The 25,092-nt window shown below is 42.5% G+C and overlaps 1 long non-coding RNA gene across 1 annotated transcript; it reads right to left on the reverse strand.

The window, feature by feature from the left end:
- Positions 1-18,112: 18,112 nt before the first annotated feature.
- On the reverse strand, positions 18,113-25,092 carry LOC138983609 (uncharacterized). The gene is made up of 4 exons (XR_011461208.1): positions 23,385-25,092; positions 21,551-21,772; positions 20,869-21,017; positions 18,113-19,494 (listed from the first exon to the last, which is right to left on the reverse strand). It is a non-coding gene; the product is annotated as an uncharacterized lncRNA (long non-coding RNA).

Here is a 25,092-nt window from a genome sequence, read left to right on the forward strand (position 1 = left end):
CATAGAAGAGCGATTCTTCTTCCTGAAACCATACCTGAACTTCCAAAAACAACACTAATAAGATAATGTAATGTAAGATAAAATAAGATAAGACAAGATACATTTTTGCAGAGTAACGAAGAGAGAGAGAGAGAGAGAGAGAGAGAGAGAGAGAGAGAGAGAGAGAGAGAGAGAGAGAGAGAGAGAGAGAGAGAGAGAATTGAATTGAATTGAACTTTATTTAACAAGGATTAAGATTTAAGATTTAAAGTAATCTTCGACGAAGCCCGGACTTTGGTAAGCTTTTTGCATTTCAGCTTGGAGGCTTAAAATTTAATTAATGAGTTTGCTCATTAAAGTTGTCATTAAAATCGATTTTTCGCAAACAGATTTAAAATTGATTGCATCGTAATCTTCATCACATTCTGAATCTAAAAATATATCGATACGTCATGTTTACTCTTAAAATGTGATCACAATTAACGAAAATAGAATAATTAGTCTTACGATTAAAATGTAAGAAATCGATCCAAAAATGATGTCATCTTATTCGTGATCATTTCCTGATTCCAAAAACATATAGATATGATAGGTTGTATTCAAAACAAGCTCAGAAAGTTAACAAGAATACAGAAAAGCGCGCTTTCCTGCTTAGCACAATACGCTACCGCGCTTATCTGGCGTGTCAATATCACTACGTTTTGCACGTGGAAGGTGAGCGATTTCCTTCACGCGGGGATTGACGAAGCTGTACTGTCTTGGTGAAAAAATACAGTACGTTCAGTTTCATCCCGTGACTGAGTTCGACAGCTTGACTAAATGTAGTAATTTCGCCTTACGCGACTTGGGTTTCTTTGCGTGCGCGAGCTTGTGCGGGTATGTGTGTATATGTGTGAGTGGGAGTATAACAACAAAATCGGGCGACACTGCACAAGAACAGACACAAGGCCATGTATTTACTCCCGATGTGAAGCAAACATAGTTGCACAGAGTGTCCGATAAAAGCCAGAAGACACAATCCTCCCCCACACAACACCGAACAAATCAGTTTATCTGGAAAGCCAACGCTCTCCCCAAACATCCTCACCACCCCCTCAGCTCTTCAGCTGCAACGAACAGAGCCAGAAAAGACAAACACGGCTTTCCGACAAATCGAAGTCTTTTCCCCAAATTAGTCCAGCCAAGCCGACACACTGTACCAGAACCAGTAGTTATTTCCGTGCTCCCAGTAACGATACAATGTCCCCGTTCTAACCCGGGACAGAAAAACCGAGACTGCCCCGTTGTAGTCTCGATCCCTGTCTCGGGAACGCGAGAATCTGCGAGAATTCGCACCTTCTCTTTGTGTAGCAATGACGTGCCTTTCGCACGTATTACGTACGTCTCTAATTGTCTGTTAAATGGGTCGAATCGAAGGGTGTTGCCAGAACACTAGTATCTCTTGAACGTTGGTCTACTGCCCGACTTTCCATCCCTACTTTCTGTCTCTATCAATATGATGAGCTCCTCAACTGTCTCGCTTACCAGATAGAGAAAGTGAGGCCCGCCAAACTGTTCTCCCGGGGATACAAAAAGCCGATCAATGGACAAGATGGCTATAAGCCAAAGATGGCTTTATTATAATATATATTATATGTCTTATAATACTTAAGGAAAGAGGTTTTAGGCACAGCCTAGTCTCATAACCTGTCCTTACTACATCTAAACCACACGAACAAAACCATTATGATAGAGAGAGAGAGAGAGAGAGAGAGAGAGAGAGAGAGAGAGACAGACAGACAGACAGACAGACAGACTGACAGACAGACAGACAGAGAGCGAGCGAGCAAGCGAGACAGACAGACAGACCTGTAGACAGACAGACATACAAACAGACAGACACACATACCAACAAACAGACAGACAGACAACCAGACAGACAACCAGACAGACAACCAGACAGACATACTTACAGAGACAGAGACACAGAGACGGAGAATAACAGTTTTAGTGGTGCTCTTTAAAAAGGAAACAAACAAAAAAAGGTGCTCACAGATAACATGTGTGTTTGTGCAGTTGTGACCCCTTTCAATTAAGAGAATCCATTACACTGTTGCTCTTCTTCATTATTCATCTCCTCACAGTTTTTGGAGTGTGAATTATTCAATTAGTTCAGTCACGCAAGTCTATCTAAGGCTTATACTGTGGTCGCCCCACAAAGGAAAGATCGCAACATTATTCTACATTCCTTGTTTTAAGAACTTCCCTTGTGATATGTTTCTCTTTGTGGCTTCATTTTATTCCCCAAACATAAAGTTGGACATCGACCAACAAGGGGAAGATAACTAACAGCAAACTAATGTTTAACAGGGCCGGACTACCGGGGGAGGGGGGGGGGGGGGTTATGTGGGTTGCGCAACCCCCCCCCCCCCTAGCCTAAACATGTACCTCACTTATCTAAAACATTTTTTTATTATTGTTTATTTTATGATAACTAACAGCAAACTAATGTTTAACAGGGCCGGACTACCGGGGGGGGGGGGGGGGGGTTATGTGGGTTGCGCAACCCCCCCCCCCCCCCCTAGCCTAAACATGTACCTCACTTATGCCGTTTCATGCAAGGAGCGACTATTTTCCTATCTCAGAATATGACATACCCATCAGCTCCCTGGACCACCACTGGCAACCCTCCCTCCTCTTGGCCTAGTCCGGCCCTGTTTAACTTCTCGAAGCAGAGGTCTTTCCAACTTTTCTTGCAAAACGTGCAAGGTCAAGGTCTTTCCAGCCTTCCTGTCGAATCAAGAAATCGAAACACACAAAAAAAATTCCCGCTAGACTTGATTTTGCCACACGCAAAGCAAATTGTGTTTAAAAGCTTTCTGTCTAGATATAATTACGCGGCTACGACAATATTCAGTCTTGCAAAGCTAATTTGATAAAAGAATCAGGAACTCACAGAAACGCTTGCAAACGAATCCACTGATTCTCTGTGGTGTTTTGTTTTTGTATTGAAGCCAAGGTCCTCCAAGTCCCACAAGTCAATACTTTTAAAAAGCGTAATGTCAAAACTTGCCAATGCTTTGCAATGGCTCATCTGTAGACTGGGCGGAAACCTTCGGGCAGTGAAAACAATATTTTGTTTTCTTCTCCTTTTTTTCTATACTTACAAAACAATATGCAATATTTTGACAATAGTGTCGGTAACAATAACAACTACCAACTTCTGAACGTACATAATAAAAATAAAGTTAAAAACATTTGAGCGATTCTGCCAGTACTCTTTGTTCGCAATATTTTTTGAGAAAAACAAATCATGTTTGGGTTCTGTAATGTTAAATGAACTTGAGAGTCTTGAGAAAAACCGAAGACTGTGGAATCCGTAGTTACACATGTATGCACGAGTGCAGCCAAACCAAGAAACAAACTTAGAATAAGAGTTGTCTGTCTAATTGTTTGTTTGTCCGTCCGTCCGTCTCTCTCTCTCTCTCTCTCTCTCTCTCTCTCTCTCTCTCTCTCTCTCTCTCTCTCTCTCGGGAGGTCGTGGGTTCAAACCCCGGCCGGGTCATACCTAAGACTTTAAAATTGGCAATCTAGTGGCTGCTCCGCCTGGCGTCTGGCATTATGGGGTTAATCAATCAATCAATCAATCAATCAATCAATGAGTCTTATATCGCGCATATTCCGTGGGTACAGTTCTAGGCGCTCTGCAGTGATGCCGTGTGAGATGAAATTTTATACGGCCAGTAGATTGCAGCCATTTCGGCGCATATTTACCTTTCACGGCCTATTATTCCAAGTCACACGGGTATAGGTAGACAATTATTAACTGTGCCTAAGCAATTTTGCCAGGAAAGACCCTTTTGTCAATCGTGGGATCTTTAACGTGCACACCCAATGTAGTGTACACGGGGGGAGGTTCGGACACCGAAGAGAGTCTGCACACAAAGTTGACTCTGTAAAATAAATTTCCGCCGAACCTGGGATAGAACTCACGCTGACAGCGGCCAACTGAATACAAATCCAGCGCGCTACCAACTGAGCTATATCCCCGCCCGCTATATCCGTGCTAGGACTGGTTAGTCCGGTGTCAGAATTATGTGACTGGGCGAGACATGAAGCCTGTGCTGCGACTTTTGTCTTGTGTGTGGCGCACGTTATATGTCTAAACTAAAGGGGGGAGTTTACGTCCTCACATAAACTATTTCTATTAGGGACAAGAGTTGGTGATACGCTAAAAAGTTATATGTCAAAGCAGCACCGCCCTGATATAGCCCTTCGTGGTCGGCTGGGCGTTAAGCAAACAAACAAACAAACAAACAATTATCTCTCTCTCTCTCTCTCTCTCTCTCTCTCTCTCTCTCTCTCTCTCTCTCTCTCTCTCTCTCTCTCTCTCTCTCTCTCTCTCTCTCTCTCTCTCTCTCTCTCTCTCTCTCTCCCTCTCTCTGTCTCTCTCTCTCTCTCCTTATCTCTCTCTCCCTCCCTGCCCTTCCCTCCCCCACCCTTCATCTAATCACCAACAATATTAACCTGTCTCACAAGCCCAGCCTGTCCCTATTAAGAGAGTTCCGAAGCCCCCCCCCCCCCCCCCGAAAATGGAGGATAGTTTTCTAAGCTAATCAGCAGGGAGAGAGACACTCGGAGGCCCGCCAAACTCTCCCCCCTGGGGATACAACAAGTCGATCAATGGACAAGATAGCTAAGCCACAGATGGGTTTATATGTCCGGTCAGCTGCTTGCGGCCTTAAAGAGCTAGCTCTTCGTTTTCCGATCGGCGTCTTCTTTTCCCTGCTGGGATAGTCTAGATGCATCTATCTGGGGCTGTGGTAATGATCTGTGTTCTCGGTATTCATTGCAAATGGGGACCAGGGTTGAGGTCCGAGAACCTACAGTGGGTTCACACCGAGAACAAACCGAGAGGTCTGATTCGTTGAAATCACATTAAATCTCAATTTCAACCAATCCAACACTGCAGCAGCTGGTTCCCACCCGGTTGTTAACTTTCTAGTGCTCCTCGGCCCTGGTAGCTCAGTTTGCCTGGACTTCCTGGGTTCGAATTCGGTCCGGGTTGGACACGGGTCAACTGCATGTTCAGACTCAGAAAAGGTATCCATGTCCTACTGTCAGTTGCGCATGCGCTTAATTACACCTGAACACAACTACACCTGGGCAATGCGACTGATCTGGTGCTGCTAGCTTTCCACTTGGAGGAAGCGACCCGAATGAAGACTCACAAAACAAGGTTGATTTGTATTTCATTTTCTTTAGTTTTTTTTGGAGGGGCAGGGGGTCGATTTAAATTAACGATTGTCACATTTTGCTCATCAGTTCTTAAACTAGCACACACTACAAAAGCCCGTGCATCCCTTTCAAAACACCACTGCAAAACGCCATGCAATATTCATTCCATTCAGCATTATGTCCCTTTAAATGGTCTTCCTTCCCCATATCAAAGAAAGGGTCAAGACGGGTTCCGGCGTCCCAAGAGGTTTTGTGTCAGCCCAAGTTCCTCGTTGGCTGGGCTTGACCGTTCACAAACCGTTAGTTATGGTTGTCCTTTGGTCATTATCTTGGCACCGGCAGTTTCCCCCTGCTTCGTAACTGATTCGAACGCTTGAGGGACTGACATAGAAATGCTTTGTTTAAATGTGAAAGTGGGAATGATGTGTGTGTGTGTGTGGGGGGGGGGGGGGTCTGCGCGAGTGAGTGTGTGTCTGTTTGTGTATGTGTCTGTGTGTCTGTCTGTTTGTCTGTCTGTCTGGCAGTCTGTCTGTCTCTGTCTGTGTTTCCCTATTGTCGGTGCATGTCTATTCGTGTGTGTCTGAGTACTTTGGCAAACTGGCAGCTTTTCTTCAGATCGAAGTTCTTAAATACAACGACTCGAAAATTGTGGCCAAATGGAAACTAGAAAACTTGCAGCTAACACGGCTGGTCGATTATGAACAAGCAAAACTATTGTGCGGTAATTTCGTTACTGTTATGCAATACTACGGCCACTAATGCTTTGGTCACAAAGCAAGCACGGAGAACAGCGTAAAGTTATACACGAAGCAAAACCACGGCATAGTCAGTCAACGAATACTGGTCACAAAGCCAACAAAGCATGGAAAACAGCGTAAAGTTAAACACGAAGCAAAACCACGGCATAGTCAGTCAACGAATACTGCACCACAATTCTCTGTCATTAGGTGGTGGTTGTTTTCTATCCTGACTGGAGAATAACAATGTGTCAATCATGGGGGGTCGTTTTTATCATTTGTATTATTCCAATAGTCCTTATGCCAAAAATTAAGGGACAAAAAGAATACACAAAAGAACACGAAAACACACATAGGTGCAAAAGAATGCCCAACCCGATAATTAAACCTGTATGAAAAATCCGGGTCACCTGTTTCAGCTACGTATACACACATTCTTTGAGACCAATTCTTTGGCCGCACGACTTCCAGTCTAGGCACTTTGGTTTTTACATATCCTAACACAATTCAATCAAGACCAAGAAAAAGATAAGGTAAAGAACAGAACAAATGCCGAAATGTCAAAGATGTTCCTAGCAGAGTAAATCTGTTCTCCAGATTCTCCGGAGAAATAAGAATGTGTATTTAACAGCACGTTGATGCAAGAGTGTGTATAATTTTGCGTAGCTATCGCCAAACTGGTGTATCTATGTGTTTTACATCTGTCTGTCAGTCCGTCAGGTTGTATCTGGGTGTTCCCCTCTGCCTGTCTCTGTATCTCGCTCTCCCTCTCTCTCTCTTCTTTCTCTCTCTCTCTCTCTCTCTCTCTCTCTCTCTCTCTCTCTCTCTCTCTCTCTCTCTCTCTCTCTCTCTCTCTCTCTCTCTCTCTCTCTCTCTGACTTTCTCTCTCTCTCTCTGTCTCTGTGTCTCTGTCTCTGTGTGTCTCTCTCTTTCTTTCTCTCTCTCTCTCTCTCTCTCTCTCTCTCTCTGACTCTCTCTCTCTGACTCTCTCTCCCTCTCTTTCTCTCTCTCTCTGTCTCTCTCTCTCTCTCTCTCTGTCTCTCTCTCTCTCTCTCTCTCTCTCTCTCTCTCGCTGACTCTCTCGATCTCTCTCTCTGCCTCTGTCTCTGTCTCTCTGTCTGTCTCTCTTTCTCTCTCTCTCTCTTTCTCTCTCTCTCTCTCTCTCAAAGTCATATTTCCCGTATCTGCATCCTTCCTTCATTCCACCTTTCTGGTAACTTTCCCTCCGTCCCTCTCTCCTCCTTCTCCCAAGCCTGACCTCATCCCTCTAGATCCCAACCAATCTCCATCACACACCCCCACTGTTCTGCTCTCTCTTCCTTTTTTTCCCTTTTTTTTTTTTTTTACCCCCTGATCGATTGTACAGAAGGCAAGTGCATCAATGCATTTGGACTCCAGCCCACAGCACTTTGGCACCGCACGAGGGGGGTCCCCTTTGCCCGCTTGTTCAATTTTCATTTCTGACGCTCGGACGTATAACTACATCGTTGAAGAGTAGCTTTTTTGTGCTTTTTTTTATTTTTTACATTTAGTCAAGTTTTGACTAAATGTTGTAACGTAGAGGGGAGAATCGAGACGAGGGTCGTGGTGGTGTATGTGTGTGTGTGTGTGTGTGTGTGTGTGTGTAGAGCGATTTAGAGTAAACTACTGGACCGATCTTTATGAAATTTTACATGAGAGTTCCTGGGTATGATATCCCCAGATCTTTTTTTCATTTTTTTGGTGACGTCATATCCGGCTTTTCGTGAAAGTTGCGGCGGCACTGTCACGCTCCCAAATTGGTTGAAATTTTGGTCAAGTAATCTTCGACGAAGCCCGGACTTTGGCATTGCATTTCAGCTTGGAGGCTTAATATTTAATTAATGAGTTTGCTCATTAAAGTTGTCATTAAAATCGATTTTTCGCAAACAGATTTAAAATTGATTGCATCGTATTCTTCATCACATTCTGAATCTAAAATTATATACATATGTCATGTTTACTCTTAAAATGTGATCACAAATAACGAAAATAGAATAATTAGTCTTACGATTAAAATGTAAGAAATCGATCCAAAAATGATGTCATCTTATTCGTGATCATTTCCTGATTCCAAAAACATATAGATATGATAGGTTGTATTCAAAACAAGCTCAGAAAGTTAACAAGAATACAGAAAAGCGCGCTTTCCTGCTTAGCACAATACGCTACCGCGCTAATCTGGCGTGTCAATATCACTACGTTTTGTACGTGGAAGGTGAGCGATTTCCTTCACGCGGGGATTGACGAAGCTGTACTGTCTTAGTGAATAAATACAGAGCGTTCAGTTTCATCCCGTGAGTTCGACAGCTTGACTAAATGTAGTAATTTCGCCAAACGCGACTTGTTTTTTTTTTTTTTTTTTTTTTTTTTTTTGGGGGGGGGGGGGGCGAGGGGAATTGGAGTGGGGGCTTGGGTTTAGGTCCCAAGCCAATTGAGGTCAGTTAAGGAGTGACATAACAGGGAAGGGGGGGGGGGGCGCTTTGTTGTGATGGGGATGGGGGTAGGTCCAAATCGAATTTGAGGTCCAGTAAAAGGGTCACATATCACGGCAACGGGAACAAATATTTGCATTTTTGAAAACGTTACTTTCCGATAAGATGAGGGAGGATTACCTTTTTCGTCATCATCACCATTGTCTGTATCTTCTCCTCCTGTTTATGACACGGACGTGCCCGCATTTCGTGTGCTTAAATGTGAGTACTTTGGCTTCTGGAAAAAATTCTTATATCGAGGCCACAACATAGAGTGTAACGCTTGAGTTATGTTCCGTCAACACATGCATGGTTGTGTTACACATTAGATTGCTCATCCCCCCCCCCCCCCCCCCCCCCCCCCCCGATTGGTTTTCCTTTTAATAGCAGGTCCTTGGTAGGTAGGGGCCTAGTTCCCAAGCGCCCAGTGCATAGTCTGCTGTAAAATGTGAATTTAGCATGGCTTTAAACATGTAGACTTAATACATATATAGATACAAAAAAGAGCGGTTCTTTTAATTGGAAACGGGACGTTGGTGGCCCATGCATCGATGCGCCCTCTCCCATTTCCAAACTCTGTGCCTTTGCTAATTTATAACTTTGGAAGCTTCTTGGACATTTGGTTTTGCAAATGGGACGGGTCGTATCAATGCATGTGCCACCAATCAAGGAAGATTCCAAAGTTTTAAATAAGCAAAAGCGCATGCAGAGTCCGTATCACTGTAATACGCGGAAACAACCATTAATCATGGAACACCCACGCGCGAGTCAGGTCGTGTTGTTTTAATGCCGCTCTGATCAGAGAGCACGCATGCGTGTCCTGTTTTGCAACGTGCCAGCAAAGATTATCGTACGCAACATAAAGCATGGACGCCGACCTGTAAAATTACTGGAGATATATGACCACTGTCCAATCGTATTTTGCACTTAATGTTGGCTTCTAGCACTCCAGATGATTGCATGATCGTTAGGATGAGTCCTCTAGACAGCATAATAGCTATGGCAATCGGTATGCTGTCCTACTTCTGACGGGCGCGATGGCCTTGTCCATAAGACGCCGGTGTAACACGAAATTTTTACTCCACGAAAAATTTACTCCGGAGTAAATATTTCGTACGAAATTCTTACTCCGAGTACACTTTTCGTACGAGAAAAGAACTCCCCAAGGCACGAAAAAAATTACTCCCTCCAGGAAATTTTTACTCCCCATTTTTTTTTACTTCCAGTAAAAATCTCGTACGCAAAAATGGGATGCGGGCGAAGGGATAATGCCAATAAGTGATCTCGCGTTCACGAATGTCGCGCTACCCTCCTTCCACCCCTTCCACCACCAAGACTAACAAGGGGACAAGGGAGTAAAAATTTCGTACACCTGGCATGGGAAGTTAAATTGCTCGTGTTGGGGTGAAGTAATTTATTCGTTATTTATTCGTCAGGGTAGTAACATTTTTTTACGAAATGTTTACTCAGAACTCACCTGTCTTGGGGAGTAATTTTCTCGTGAAATGGGGGAGTGCTTTTTTCGTAAAGGGAGTAACTTTTTCGTACGAAATGTTTACTCCGGAGTAATATTCTCGTGGGAGTAATTTTCTCGTGTTACACCGGCCTCCCAAGAGGAAGGCCGTAGGTTCGAATCCCTGCCGCGCCTGGTGGGGGTGGAGATTATTCCGATCTCCCAGGTCACCTTTGTGCAGACCTGCTAGTGCCTGCTCCCTCCTTCGTTTGTACACGCAAGCACAAGACCAAGTGCGCACGGAAAAGATCCTGTAATCCATGTCAGAGTTCGATGGGTTATAGAAACACAAAATAACCAAGCATGCATCCACCGAAAGCTGCGTATGGCTGCCTAGATGACGGGGTGAATACGGTCATACACGTAAAAACCGTGAGAGTTTCAGCCCATGAACGAAGACGAACAAGAAGTCCTACTTCTCTTTCTTATAAAATATGTTTTCTGTTTTGCTGTTTGCCTGTGGAAAATGCACGCGTTGGCTAACTCTAAGAAGAAAAATAACGAGACGGAGAAAGAGGAGGAGGCCGAGGTGGAAGAGAAGAAGAACAAGCACTAGAACAAGAGGAGACAAAGAAAGCAGGAGGGAAAAACACACTACAGAAGCGTACTCTTCATTATTCTAAGGAGTCGTTTGTCCGATGAAAATATCCTCTGACGGATAAAATAAAATTAAAATAAATGAAAAACAAGAAAAAAAAGATCAAGGACAACAACAACAGCACAAACAAAAACAATTACAAGAAAAACACGAGCAAGAGGTACAAGCTGAATAATCAATTAGTGCAAGCAGAAGAAAACGGAGAGACAAAGAAACACAAAAGAAAACAAATCGCTTAAGGCGAAAATACAACATTTTAATCAAGCTCAGTCGAACTCACAGAATGAAACTGAACGCAAGACCGTACACTCGAGCTCGTAGCATCGTCTGTCCACCGCTCGTGGCAAAGGCAGTGAAATTAACAATACAGAAAGCGCTGTAGCGGTTGCGCTGAGGAGAATAGCCCGCCTTTCTATATCTCTATTCTTTTTAACTCTATGAACGTGTTTTTAATCCAAACATATCATATCTATATGTTTTTTGAATCAGGAACGGACAAGGAAAAAGATGAAATTGTATTCGTGTACACTACATTGGGTTGTGCACGTTAAAGATCCCACGATTGACAAAAGGGTCTTTCCTGGCAAAATTGTATAGGTATAGATAAAAATGTCCAACAAAATACCCGTGTGACTTGGAATAATAGGCCGTGAAAAGTAGGATATGCGCCGAAATGGCTGCGATCTGCTGGCCGATGTGAATGCGTGATGTATTGTGTAAAAAAAATTCCATCTCACACGGCATAAATAAGTCCCTGCGCCTTGAATATGTGCGCAATATAAATTGTATAAAATAAAAAAAATAAAAATAAAAAAATAAAAATAAATCCCTGCGCTTAGAACTGTACCCACGGAATACGCGCGATATAAGCCTCATATTGATTGATTGATTGATTTAAATCGATTTCGGAAATTTAATTTTAATCCTAATTTTTCTTGTTTTTAATCCGAATATAACATAATTATATGTTTTTGGAATCAGAAAATGATGACGAATACGATAAACGTAATTTTGGATCGTGTTATAAAAAATAATTTTAATTACAATTTTCAGATTTTTAATGACCAAAGTCATTAATTAAATTTTAAGCCTCCAAGCTGAAATGCAATACCAAAGTCCGGCCTTCGTCGAACATTGCTTTGCCAAAATTTCAATCAATTTGATTGAAAAATGAGGGTGTGACAGTGCCGCCTCAACTTTTACAAAATGCCGGATATAACGTCATCAAAGGTATGTATCGAAAAAATGAAAAAAACGTCTAGGGATATCATACCCAGGAACTCTCATGAAAAATTTCATACAGATCGGTCCAGTAGTTTACTCTGAATCGCTCTACACACACACACACACACACACACACACATGCACCACGACGCTCGTCTCGATTCCCCCCTCTATGTTAAAACATTTAGTCAAAACTTGACTAAATGTAAAAACAACAAAGTACATTCCTTTATCAAGAAGATCGTATTTCTCAGGGGTCGTTCACCCGACAAATACATCACCGGATGGATTACACCTTAGGCTGACAGGTTTGTGTTTACTTGTTCGTCACTGCAATATTCAAATTTTCGAACTGCACTGACGTGTGTTAATGTTTTCTCGAAGGTGTTGCTCCACGGGGCACCAATTGACATGACCTTTAGTCCCAAATAAACAATGCATTTGCGTATACATGCATCTCTCTATCTCTCCCTCTCTCTTTCACCACAAGGAAAACTGACACTGTTATTTATTTATTTTGTTATTCTTTTTTGTGGTCTTTCTAACTTTCTCCGCATTATTAATTCTTATTCTATTTTATCTTCTGGTTGCATTTAGCTTTTTCTTTCTTTCTCCATTTGTATGCTTCTTTATTTAATATATATCTATATACGGCTTGTGTGTGTCTGTCTGTCTGTCTGTGTGTTTACGATTCACGGCCAAAGTGCTCGATGGATCTGCTTCAAATTTGGTGGGCATATTCAGGTAGACCCCGGACACAATCGTGGAACATTTTGAACACGTGCGTGCTCTCAGCGCGCAGCGCTGAACCGATTTTGGTTTTTCTGTACATCCATTCCCAGTAACTCTTCCTTATCTTCTCCAGTGTTTTGCGCGTTTATCTCCCTTCCTTCGTACGGTGCGCCGGCGAAGCCGTCGTACACCCGGCAAAGCCGGGTCTCCGGCGAAGCCGGGTATTCGGCTCTACTTCTTCCCGGCGAAGCCGTACCCGGCGAAGCGCGTTAATCTCCCTTCCTTCGTACGGTGCGCCGGCGAAGCCGTCGTTCACCCGGCAAAGCGAAGCCGGGTATTCGGCTCTACTTCTTCCTGGCGAAGCCGTACCCGGCGAAGCGGGTATTCATCTAGTAATATATATGTTTATAGTATTTGTTTAAGGACAGGTTGTTAGACAAGGCAATGTGCCTTAAACCTTTATTCTTGTCAAATAAAGTTCGTTCGTTCGTTTCGTTCTCTCACACACACACACACATACACACACACACACACACACACACACACACACACACACACACACACACACACACACACTGCGAAGAAATGCCAGGAAGTAATATTCCTTGCAGGGAACATCCTTTCCTCTCTCTCTGTCTCTCTCTCTCTGTCTCTGTCTCTCTCTCTCTCTCTCTCTCTCTCTCTCTCTCTCTCTCTCTTTCAAACTCTCTGTCTGTCTCAAACTCTCTGTCTCTCTCAAACTCACTCTCTCTCTCTCTCTACTTCTCCCTCTCTTTCTCATGGACAAATGGACAGAGAAAAGCAAAGGCAGATAAAGACAGACACAGACAGCGGGACATAAACAGAAAGTTGCGGGTTGAGATAGAGACACAGAGAAGAAAAGAAAGACGGTGACGGGAAGGGAGGTAGGGACACAGACAGCGGGACATAAACAGAAAGTAGCGGGTTGAGATAGAGACACAGAGAAGAAAAGAAAGACAGTGACGGGAAGGGAGGTAGGGAGACAGACAGCGACACCGGGAGAGAAAAACATAGACAGACGGAGAACAAAACAGACGACAGGTGACTAAGGCGGGGGATAAGGAGGACGCGAGGAGGAGGTAGAAGCACAAAATTAACACCTTTCGTCCATAAACAACGGCAAGGCGAGTCTGTACACGCCCAACGGCAATTTATCTTCAAACGCGGCCTCAGCAACCCCAAACAAAACAAAAGCAACTGTCACATGTTTGACCCTGTAGGGTCACCAGGGATGACTACTGACCCCCACAAGACAAATTACGCTGACGCACAAACTTGATGTCTGAAACTTGACTTTAACATGCGCGCATGAAATTTGAATGACGTCTGCATTCTTCGAAAATGTAAATCCAGCACAAAGGATATTGTTTATAAATTATAAATGAATAACTTATTTTCAACAACACGACCAGCTATAGATGACACGTGTGTAGCCTAGCTGCTATTGAACGCATGAAAAATAACTAACGCACTGAACTTGACCCCAGAGGTGTAAAATGAGTGATAAATGTACCCAGACAAACTGACGCCTTTTCAGTTATGTTTGTTTGGTTTCAATCTGGTGACGTCTGATGTAAACAAAAACTGTATGAAAAAGAACAACAAAGGTATGTGTACATGCTTGCTTAGAACCACATCTGTCAACACGTACACACACAACTCAGACAGACAAACAAGCAGAGACTCATACAGACAGACAGACAGACAGACAGACAGACAGACACACACACACACACACACACACACACCCACACATACACACACACACACACACACACACACACTGCGAAGAAATGCCAGGAAGTAATATTCCTTGCAGGGAACATCCTTTCCCTCACGCTGCCAATAATTAGGTACAAATTGTATATAGTGTCATATGCCAATTTTAGTTTTGAAATTGAAAGTGAAAGTGACACCAGCCGAGAAGATTTTAATTCTTTCTCTTCACCAATATTTGGCAATCAAAGTAATTAATATTCAAGTGACTTACCGTCACGGATGAACTGGAAATTGACAACGTCGCTGACTCCGTCCTTGACACGAACAGCGTCACAATCACGTGACTCAGAAACAGGAAGTGGAAAGCCGCGCATGCGCAGTCCCAAAGAACACTGAGTTTTCTGTTGAACATCATTTTGAAAAGTTCTATTGTTTTTGCACTGGTCGGAAGTCCAAGAATTGCAGATGCAATGTACCACAGGTCGGCCGATACGATTGTAAGGTCAGTTCACGATTTGCCCGGATGGACAATTCGTTACAGTGATGTATCTCTGAAACAGACAAAAGGAATACCAAATGTTTATTTTCTCATTTTTTTAAAATTAATCAATACATGACGCTATTACTTGATCCTGACCTTCCAGCGGCACTATGAATGTCTTTTTTTTTATTTTATTGAAAACACCAACACAGAAACAAACAAGTCACAAATTAGTTAGGGAACAACAGATTTCAGAAATCAGCCATACTACCATGGAAGTACTTCTGAATGGCAGACCAGTTGATAGGCAACGACCCTAAAAATGTTGACAGAAACCACAACGACTGATGATTAACTACGGAGACTGACAAGATCTTTTTGCTGTGGCCACGAAGCAGACAACACACTGACACCGAGATTGCAAGCAAAACCTTCGCAGTGTAATAATTTACCATTTCCACCGGGCAATATACAGTCAGAAAACCCTGGTAGTGCACGAGAGCGGGGACATTATTGCCAAGCTCTGAAGCGCTATATAAGTGTCCTGGGAATGTCCGATAGTGTGCCCAACTTGGCAACATAATTCTCTTGTAAAGTACAATGTATGTTTCTAATCAGACAAAACGGGAATTCGTGTATTGGACAAAACGGTCGCGTGTAAGGTTATTGAATGTTAGGACTTCTACAAAGTTCTGCGATTGTACGAATACGCTTTTGATGCGAAGATCGTCTGTGAGCTAAATTGATATGCTTCATTTGTTAGTGTGTGCTCTAGATGATGATGATGATGATGATGATGGTGATGATGATGATGATGATGATGATGATGATGATGATGATGATGATGATGATGTATTCTACTTTTCCCAGGTTTTCGGTACGAAAGGGTTGTTAAAGGAATGTTTTAGATTTCATCTCCCTGATCACTGTCACATACATAAAGCTGACAACACATGAACGGTTTATGTAGTTTTAGGCATCTATGTATTGTTTCGTCAAAGCCGAATCACGAATTGGACAATCTAAAACGCCTTTCAAAAATGGACCATGTCCCAGGCTGTAAAGATCTATCTCTCTGTGTGTGTGTGTGTGTGTGTGTGTGTGTGTGTGTGTGTGTCTCTCTCTCTCTCTCTCTCTCTCTCTCTCTCTCTCTCTCTCTCTCTCTCTGACACTTCTGGAACCAACGCTTCCAACTTCAGGGTAAAATCCAACTGGACATTTACTCAGACATTTTGGTTGGTTGAATGGGATATGCAGAACACTTTCGCGATCATCTCAGATCTTCTGGGCAAAAAGTGAATGCAGAGAAGAGTCCCAGGCTTAATTCCGTAGAACATAGTTCAGGCTTCTGGAGATATACTCAAGGCAAAAATAAAACAAGTTCGGAATTCTATGTTGAACGGTATTTTCAGACAGCTATCACAGTCATCAAAGCTGAAAGTTTCCATTAACAAAAAAAATAACAAACACAAAATCCAAAACAACCAAAAAACAGAAACTCTCAGTTGGTAGAGAGCCAGTCCATCACTACTGAAAATGTCTTTGGACACAAAAATGAAAGAACTTGGCAATGAGCCCTGCAGCAAATGAAAAAGTGAAACATTAGACCAAAAAAAGTCATTTTTCTGGGCTAATCTTCCGAAGAGCTTTTGATAACCACCTCTTCTTTGCCACCACCTTCTGTCGAAAACTGTTGTCTAAATTGGCAAGCATAGCAGGATTGGAAAGAAAGGCAATTTCTCCAGGGAGCTACCCCAGGGAGTTTCTTTGGCTGCTGATAACCCTAACTCTTCGGAGGCTCAGCGGTGTCTCTGCAGTTTCTATTACTGTTTGTGATAAGGGATCTCAACATCTTGGCCCGGTGCTGTGCTCTATAAATTGCCCTGCTGTTTCAGATAGCTGGTATGTGTGTGTGTGTGTGTGTGTGTGTGTGTGTGTGTGTGTGTGTGTGTGTGTGTGAATGTGTTTGTGTGTGAGTGTGTGAGTGTGTGCGTGTCTGTGGGGGGGGGGGGGCGTTAGTGTGTGAGTGTGTGTGTGTGTGGGGAGTCTGATTTCTTGTAGATTACAAACACACCTTCTTCTTAGCGGTAGATGTTTGGCTTTAGAAGAGATCGAGGTTCCAAAACAAGCGTAGCTGCCTCGACTGCAGGACATTTTCAGTAAAATACACGTAAGTACAGTATGTAGGATATACAGAATACTACATGGCTTGCTGTGTCGTACCAGATTTACACTCGTTGCTTTTTCAAATAGTGAACAGCTCGCTTTCGCTCGCAGTTCAATATTTAAAAAAAAAACTCGTGTAAATCGGGTACGACACAGCAAGCCATGTAGTATTCTCTATATCAACACGCTGGAATGCAGGCGTTAGATGGACGTTACAACAAGCGACTGAAGCTGACAGTCTGAGCGGATATATCCGTACCCGGTCAGATAGAGCCATATGAGTGGGTGCGGATATATCCGTACCTGGGAGACAATGAGTTAATAACCGTGCTGTGCCGCAGACGGTTGATTTTGTTGTTGTTGTTGTTGTTCACTGGGCGAAAAGTGGCGTTTTGTATCTTACAAAACTACTCAAAATCCCAACAAAACTTCAAATTTCAATGGGTTTATCACATTTTGGTGTTCACGACAACGCCAGATTTTGATTGGATTTTGTTGAAGTTATCGCAGCGAAATTGCCTGGAATTTCAGCGCGTTTTGCGACGGTCAAAACATCATGTTAAACCATGTTACAGCATGTCTGTAACATGCAAAAATTCCAAGTTTTGATGGCATTAAAGCTTTGGTTTAACGCCAAGTAACATCATGTTATCGTAGACTTAACTTGCAAAACTGCTTGTTTTGGTGGCGTTACAGCTTGCTTGTAATGTGATTAACATCATGTTATCGTAGACTTAACTTGCAAAACTGCTTGTTTTGGTGGTGTTACAGCTTGCTTGTAATGTGATTAACATCATGTTATCGTAGACTTAACTTGCAAAACTGCTTGTTTTGGTGGTGTTACAGCTTGCTTGTAATGTGATTAACATCATGTTATTGCTGGTATAACATGCAAAACCCCATGTTATGTTGGTGTTAAAGCTTGCTCAAATGCCTATTAACTCCATGTTATGTTGGTGTTAAAGCTTGCTCAAATGCCTATTAACACCATTTTAGTTGGTGTAAGGCTTGATTATTAATGTAAAAAAACACCATGTTATGACGTTCACATAATTGTTTTCCACTGGATGGAATTTTGTGGAAAAGAAAGCATGTTGTTTGGGAATTGTGTGCGGGTTTCATGCTTGGATATTGCACTATGCTGACTTGTCACAGGTCAATTTACATTTAACAATATTAGTTTTCAAATGCATCATCCTTCACACATTATGTAAACATCTTTAACATTAACACTTTGGTTGTAAAATGACTGCACTTTATTCAAACAGGAAAAAAACAAAAATGCTGATTCACAATGTACAATAGCAAAGGACCATTTTGAGTGGAGACAGTGTTCATCCACACTATAGATGCCCTGTGAAAACATTGGCCATAGATATATGTGAATTACTTCCCTTGGGTATGAACATTTATGAATGATTAAATGGGTGAAAGAAGGCCACACAAAATGAAAATCAGTAAATAACAAAATCACTTCCCTTGTGAGTAAGAACAGTCATACCATGTTCCAACTTTTTGCTAAAAATTCGCCCACAATGTGACCTTCAAAGTTAAAAAGGGGTAACTGAACTTCATGTTTGGATGTCATGGAGTCATGGAGTCCAACATGAAGAAATGTATAAGAACACAAGAATGTATGAATGACAAAGAACAAATGTTTATTTTTGAATGTTTTATGTATGTTATTATTACGGACACAAAAGCTCAGCAATGCAATTTCTCTTTTAGAGATTAATGAAGTTATTGTATTGTATGTCAGTAAATTTTGAAAGCCCTAGATTCATAAACATCTGAAAACTGCTCAACGTCTTTGCATCACGGCACATTAATAAAAGTAAGAGTTAGTAAGACTGGCCTAACTGCTATGGTGAGGCAGTAATAACTCGTTGATGAAGAATTATTTGAATTCTGAATTTCGAACAAACAAATACAGTGTCCTTCCAAACCCCCTTTTCAGGCCTCCAAGAATAAAAAAATAAGCTGGTCTTAAAAAGGAGGAAATCTGCTTAATATGTAGGTAAATGTACAACAGGTTGTGAACAGAAAATCCAAAAATGTAAGGTCTGAAAAGCGGGGAAGTTTGAAAAGGGGGGAAGGGGGGGACCTAAAATGTGACGATCATAACAACCATAATTTATCTAACAAAGTTCATTCTGAAATCTTCTTCAGCGTTTGATTATGGAGAGACTAAATCCTCAGTTCAGATGTGGTCTTAACTCCTTGTCTCCCAGGTACACACAGTCACTATGTACATTACATCTGTTATCATTCGGCACATATCCGCATCCTGCTTAGACTGTTAGCTTCAGTCGCTTCCTGTAACGTTGATCTAACGCCAGGATTCTAGCCTGTTGATACAGTTTCTACAATTCTGAGTGACCTGCTGCAGCACAGCTGGTCTCGGCTTAAAAAATCTTGGTCAACATAGATGGGGTACAAAGTGTTAAAATAAAGCGTCCTTCCAAAGTTGATGACAGGTCCCCAGAGTATTCACAAAATTATATGGTACTGGAACTGGAAGCCTTGCACGGCGACGAAAAAGATGTCCACGCCTACATGAAGAAGCATCCTTCACGGCTTCAGCGGAAACAGTCGGCTGGGGATGAGGACAGCACCTATGTAAAAAATATAGACAAGAACAAAAATATATGTCAATGGGAAAACAAAGAAACAAGTAGAGAAGGACCTCCCCACCTTTACACAGTGAAAATGAAAAACACATGTGAATGTACTTATGTTTTAAATCTCCCCCCCCCCCCCCCCCCCAATTAAGACCAATTATCCAAGATATTTTTCAGTCCTCAAAGGAGAATTTCACTGTTCTCACGGAACCCTGTAGAAAACTGAGCTGTGCTAATATATTATATAACTGCAAACATCCCTCAAATTCAATATTGCAAGCCACTATACATTCCTCATAAAGGCACTTCATGCTCACGTGTGAAAACTAACATAAGTTTACAAGTGTGTATCTACTTATAATAATAATAATAATAATAACGGGCATTTATAAAGCGCCTTATCAGAAGTTCAAAGCGCGTGACAACAATACGTGTATAAAAAATTCATACAATCACTGTCAGATTCAAACAACACATCATGCACATCTCACATCCCCAGACTCTATGCCAAGGCAAAAAAAAAAAGAAGTCTGTTTACGGTATCCCGACCGACCCTATTTTTTTGCGCGACCCTAGACTTTTTTTTGGCATTTGGGAAAAAAAGAAAAAAAATCAAAATTTTAAAACAAAGTTTGTCAATGTTTTTTGGCAAAATAATTTGATGTTTTTTGGAGAAAAAAAAAATCCCGACCTACTGACCCTATTTTTTGGGCCGATGTTACCGTAAACAGACTATTTTTTTGTTTGGCCTAAGGAACTATCCGTAATGTTGTTGGAACAAGTGAGTTTTCAAATTGGATTTAAAAGATGAAATCATGTATGGAGAGTGACGTAATAGAAAGGGGAGTGAATTCCATAACTGAGGGCCATGATATGAAAACGTGCGGAAGCCATGAGCCTTGCGTTTAAAGCAACCTTGACGGAGAAGTCGAGCATCAGCAGAAGAATGAAGGGTGCGAGAGGGAGTGTAGAGGGAGACCAGTTACGAAAGATAGGCAGGTGCCGATTCAGAGAATGAGAGATGATCTTGTAGCAGAAGCAGGCAGCTTTATACCTAATACGTTGAGACACAGGAAGCCAGTGAAGTTCTTTCATGAGAGGAGTGCTGCAGAGAGTTTTACTTTTTGCAAGGGTTGGAGAGTGGAGTCAGGGCAGCCTAGGAGAAGGGATTTGCTGTAATCCAATCTACACAGAATGCAGGATGTAACGAGAGTTTTAGTGGCATCAACAGTCAGAAATGTTCTTGTGGAACCTATTCTTCTAGTTCTAATGTAGTACCTGTTTGTAGTGAACTCACCAGCAGGAGTATTGCATACATAATTACGCATTACTGAATTAAAGTAACTATTTTCAAAGCTTCTCGCTTACCTTGGAATAGTGTCAAGCAGCTTATGTTGTGTCTAGATCAGCAATCAGATCTTCACACTCAGCCTGCACTTGCTGAAAACTGGACATGCCTGCATCTCAATCAAGCTGTTGTTGCGGAGACAACGGAACCATGCTCAAGTCAGGTCCAACTGAAATGAAAGCATATTGTTAGCTGATAAATGATTTGATCAAGCAAAACCATGCGGTATTTTTTTAATAAAATATGTTGTATACCCCGCTAATGCAAAAATAATGTACATATTTACTATTAGCATTAATTTTAGCTGGTCATTCAAACCAGAGCTTGTTCTAGAACTCCACAAGAACAACCATGGCAGTTGGCAATGGCACTGGCAGAATACAGATCAAAACAATATTAGTATTAGCCTCACCAAGGGTTGACTTCCCATCAAAATGAATGACGGACTGAATCAAACTTTAGAGACATTACAATTTTTCACAACGATTTTTTCAGCAAACAGCCATGTTTACCTGTACAAATGTATCAGTGATATCACTATGAGTATGACAGTATGACAGTGTGGTAAGCTTACCGACGATTCGTTCAGTATAGTCTTTCTATGTAAGTAGTGGTCCAGTGAACGATACCTTCCGCCTGTGGTTCGAGACAGAGATTAAGTTGAAACTTAATTCGAGAAGCCAAACACTGACGAATACTTACGTATTTTGAGCAAAACCCACGCACGTCGACCACAAGTTGATGTCTGCTGGAGTACGTAATCATAACGTAGAGGACAACAGTTTCACTTGGCTGGCTTCGGTTATTCCCTGTATCTGTTCCTTGCTGTTCTCCAAGAGACACCATGGTGCAGCAAGCTGAAGGGTGTCCTGTCGTATTTCCTCGAAGTTGTAGTAGGCAACCAGGAGGTGGGGGGCGACTGACCTGCAGCAGAATTCAAATCAATTAGTCAAGTCACTATGACATATCTTTATTGTTATCGCCACACGACGGGCGCTGTGGCGGGGTGGTAAGACGTCGGCCTCGTAATCGGAAGGTCGAGGGTTCGAATCCCGGCCGCGGCCGCCTGGTGGGTTAAGAGTGGAGATTTTTCCGATCTCCCAGGTCAACTTGTGTGCAGACCTGCTAGTGACTTATCCCCCTTCGTGTGTACAGTAGTCCCTTCCATTTCCGGCCCTTTCGTGGGCGTGAACCTACCCGGAGCGGCCAGCTTTCCCATGACTAATGAGTTTTCCTTCTATAATTGACTCTTAATGGCCGTTAACCTGTCTGACGCGGTCAACGGTCACTGATTTTTGCCCTAAGGTGCCCCTCTTACTCGACAGGAGCGGCCACTTAACGGCCACTTGTCACTTTCGCGGGTGAGCGCCTGTGGTGTGTGTGTGTGTGTGTGTGTGTGTGTGTGTGTGTTGTGTGCACAGACGGCACAGCACGAGCAGACGACATGAATACTTATGCATGCGCAAACTGTAAATACAGACATGCGCATACATGTACATTTACGGCAGTCACTTCCGGATCGATCACAGCTGATGTGAGTTTGAAACACTTGTTTATCTGACACTCAAATACATATATAATAATCCAAACAACACACATAGAAACATACGAAACAATAGCTTAGCCAGGACGATCGAGTTAAACACGCAAATAATTAAGATGTATAAACGAAAGCAAAACTAACAGAGACAATGAATCGGCGGCTCGTGGATGATCGCTTTCTTTTCTTCATGAAAACTTGATCGTGTTTTGTTTTGTTTTTTGGAGGAGGAGGGGGCCTGTAATGAACGGCCACCTGATATTTGCGGTCACCTTTGCAATGACTAATGGGTGACCGGATATGGCAGGTACTACTGTACACGCAACCACAAGACCAAGTGCGCACGGAAAAGATCCTGTAATCCATGTCAGAGTTCGGTGGGTTATGGAAACACGAAAATACCCACCATGCTTCCTCCGAAAGCGGCGTGTGGCTGCCTAAATGGCGGGGTAAAAACGGTCATACACGTAAAAACACGAGTGTACATGGGAGTTTCAGCCCACGAACGCAGAAGAAGAAGTTATCGCCACACCAACCCTAAATTTTTCCTACCATACTGTACTATTTGTTATCCGAGAGAGAAAAAATCCATGTTGCAGACTCAACTGGAAAAATTCCGTTCTCCATCATCTAGTGGACAGAGCTCACATGATTTCAAACAAATCTTTTTTTAAAGTCACATACTTTGTGCGACAGTGTTAGTTTACTGTAACTGTAATTTATAAATAGCAAATTAAAAAATATCACTTATCAGATAATCAGCTAAATGCCTGGCAGATGACCCTCATTCAAAGTGAGTCGTGGCTAAACCATGAAACTAGAAAAACAGGTTATAATATATAATCTATAAATCTCACACTGACAGCGGACAGAAACTGAGAAAACACCCAGTATACATGTACCGGTACTCACAAAAGAGTTACAAGTAGCATATTATCACTATCAGTATCACTAATAGCATACTATACTGGGCAAATAACAGCAATTTTTACTCACTGGGGGTTTCCTGGCTGGAGTCTTTGGTGTTTCTGTTAGGCGCGTTTGATCGATCTGCGCGATCGCGCTGCGCGTTTGGTGGATCGATCAAACGAGCACACATCGATCGATGTGTGCGCGTTTGATCGATGCAAAGAATACAATACAAGAATCGTTAAAACGCGCAGCTCTTATACTTGCGCATTTGGACGATCTGTCACAAAGTAAGTCCCTACCACACACAAACGTCGCACGCCGGAAGTGAAAAGTTTCAAATACAGGAATGTTCCGAAATATACCCCGACAACGTTTTTGATTACAATTCAGCTATTTTTTCTTTTTTTTTTGATTACTGCTGAGCTCTATTCACATAGGCTCAAGTTAGTTTTATTGCTTCAGTCTCTCTTCATTCGTTTAACTCATACATGATGGAGAGGTTTAGGCACACACTGCGGCAAGTGGAGGCAGATATATGCATCAGCCATGTGTCCCAAATCAATCTTGATGTCAAGCGAAAAGTTCAATACGATTGTGAACCACCTAAGAGACAAACACACACACACACACACACACACACACACACACACACACACACACACACTGCACACATGCACTTACATACACCCAGACACATACACATACACACCCGCGCACATACACACACATGCACAACCTTACACACACAAACACACACACACGGGCGGGGATGTAGCTCAGTCAGTCGGTAGCGCGCTGGATTTGTATCCAGTTGGTCGCTGTCAGCGTGAGTTCGTCCCCACGTTCGGCGAGAGATTTATTTCTCCGAGTCAACTTTGTGTGCAGACTCGCGCCTCGGTGTCCGAACACCCCCGTGTGTACACGGCAAGCACAAGACCAAGTGCGCACGATGACTGCCTAAATGAGAGAGAGAGAGACAGAAAGAGAGAGAGAGAGAGAGAGAGAGAGAGAGAGAGAGAGAGAGAGAGAGAGAGAGAGAGAGAGAGAGAGACGCACGCGGGCCAAGGAAGAGAGAGAAAGAGATACAGGGACAGGGACAAACATACTGACAGTAGCTGAAGTATATGGGTTCATCGACAGAGAGAGAGAGAGAAAGAGAAAGACCTACTTCCGGTCATAACTTCCGGTCATTGCCAGCAGACGTGTGTGTGCGTAGTACGATGGTGATTTGTGAGACGGATCGTCCAAATGCGCAAGTATATAAGAGCTGCGCGTTTTAACGATTCTTGTATTCTTTGTATCGATCAAACGCGCACACATCGATCGATGTGTGCGCGTTTGATCGATCCACCAAACGCGCAGCGCGATCGCGCAGATCGATCAAACGCGCCTAACATTTCTACTGACTTCTGTAGCACATGGTTGGTTGGCAGACTTCCTGGAATGAGTGCTCGCTTGCCTGTAGGCCCAGCAAAAAAACATGCAAAGAAAATGTTCAAAATGCTGAGTCGAAATTATAAGTTAAATTAACTAAACAGACCTATACATTTAGATCTATTGAAATAGAAACAAGAATTAGTAAAACACACTACTGCAAATCTGTCAAGAATGAACAAGACTGACTCAGTGACCGAGTAAAACAACAAAAGAAATCTAAGTTCTAACCCAGAAGTTTACTAGAATATATTCAAAAACACATTATCACAAGAACAAAGAGTGGTTTTTCCCCATTACCTAATAATTATAGCTCAGAATTACGCCTTTGTCAATGTATGATTCAGAATACGATTGT

Source organism: Littorina saxatilis, linkage group LG13 (genome assembly GCF_037325665.1).
Source record: "Littorina saxatilis isolate snail1 linkage group LG13, US_GU_Lsax_2.0, whole genome shotgun sequence".
NCBI classification, from domain to species: Eukaryota; Metazoa; Mollusca; class Gastropoda; order Littorinimorpha; family Littorinidae; genus Littorina; species Littorina saxatilis.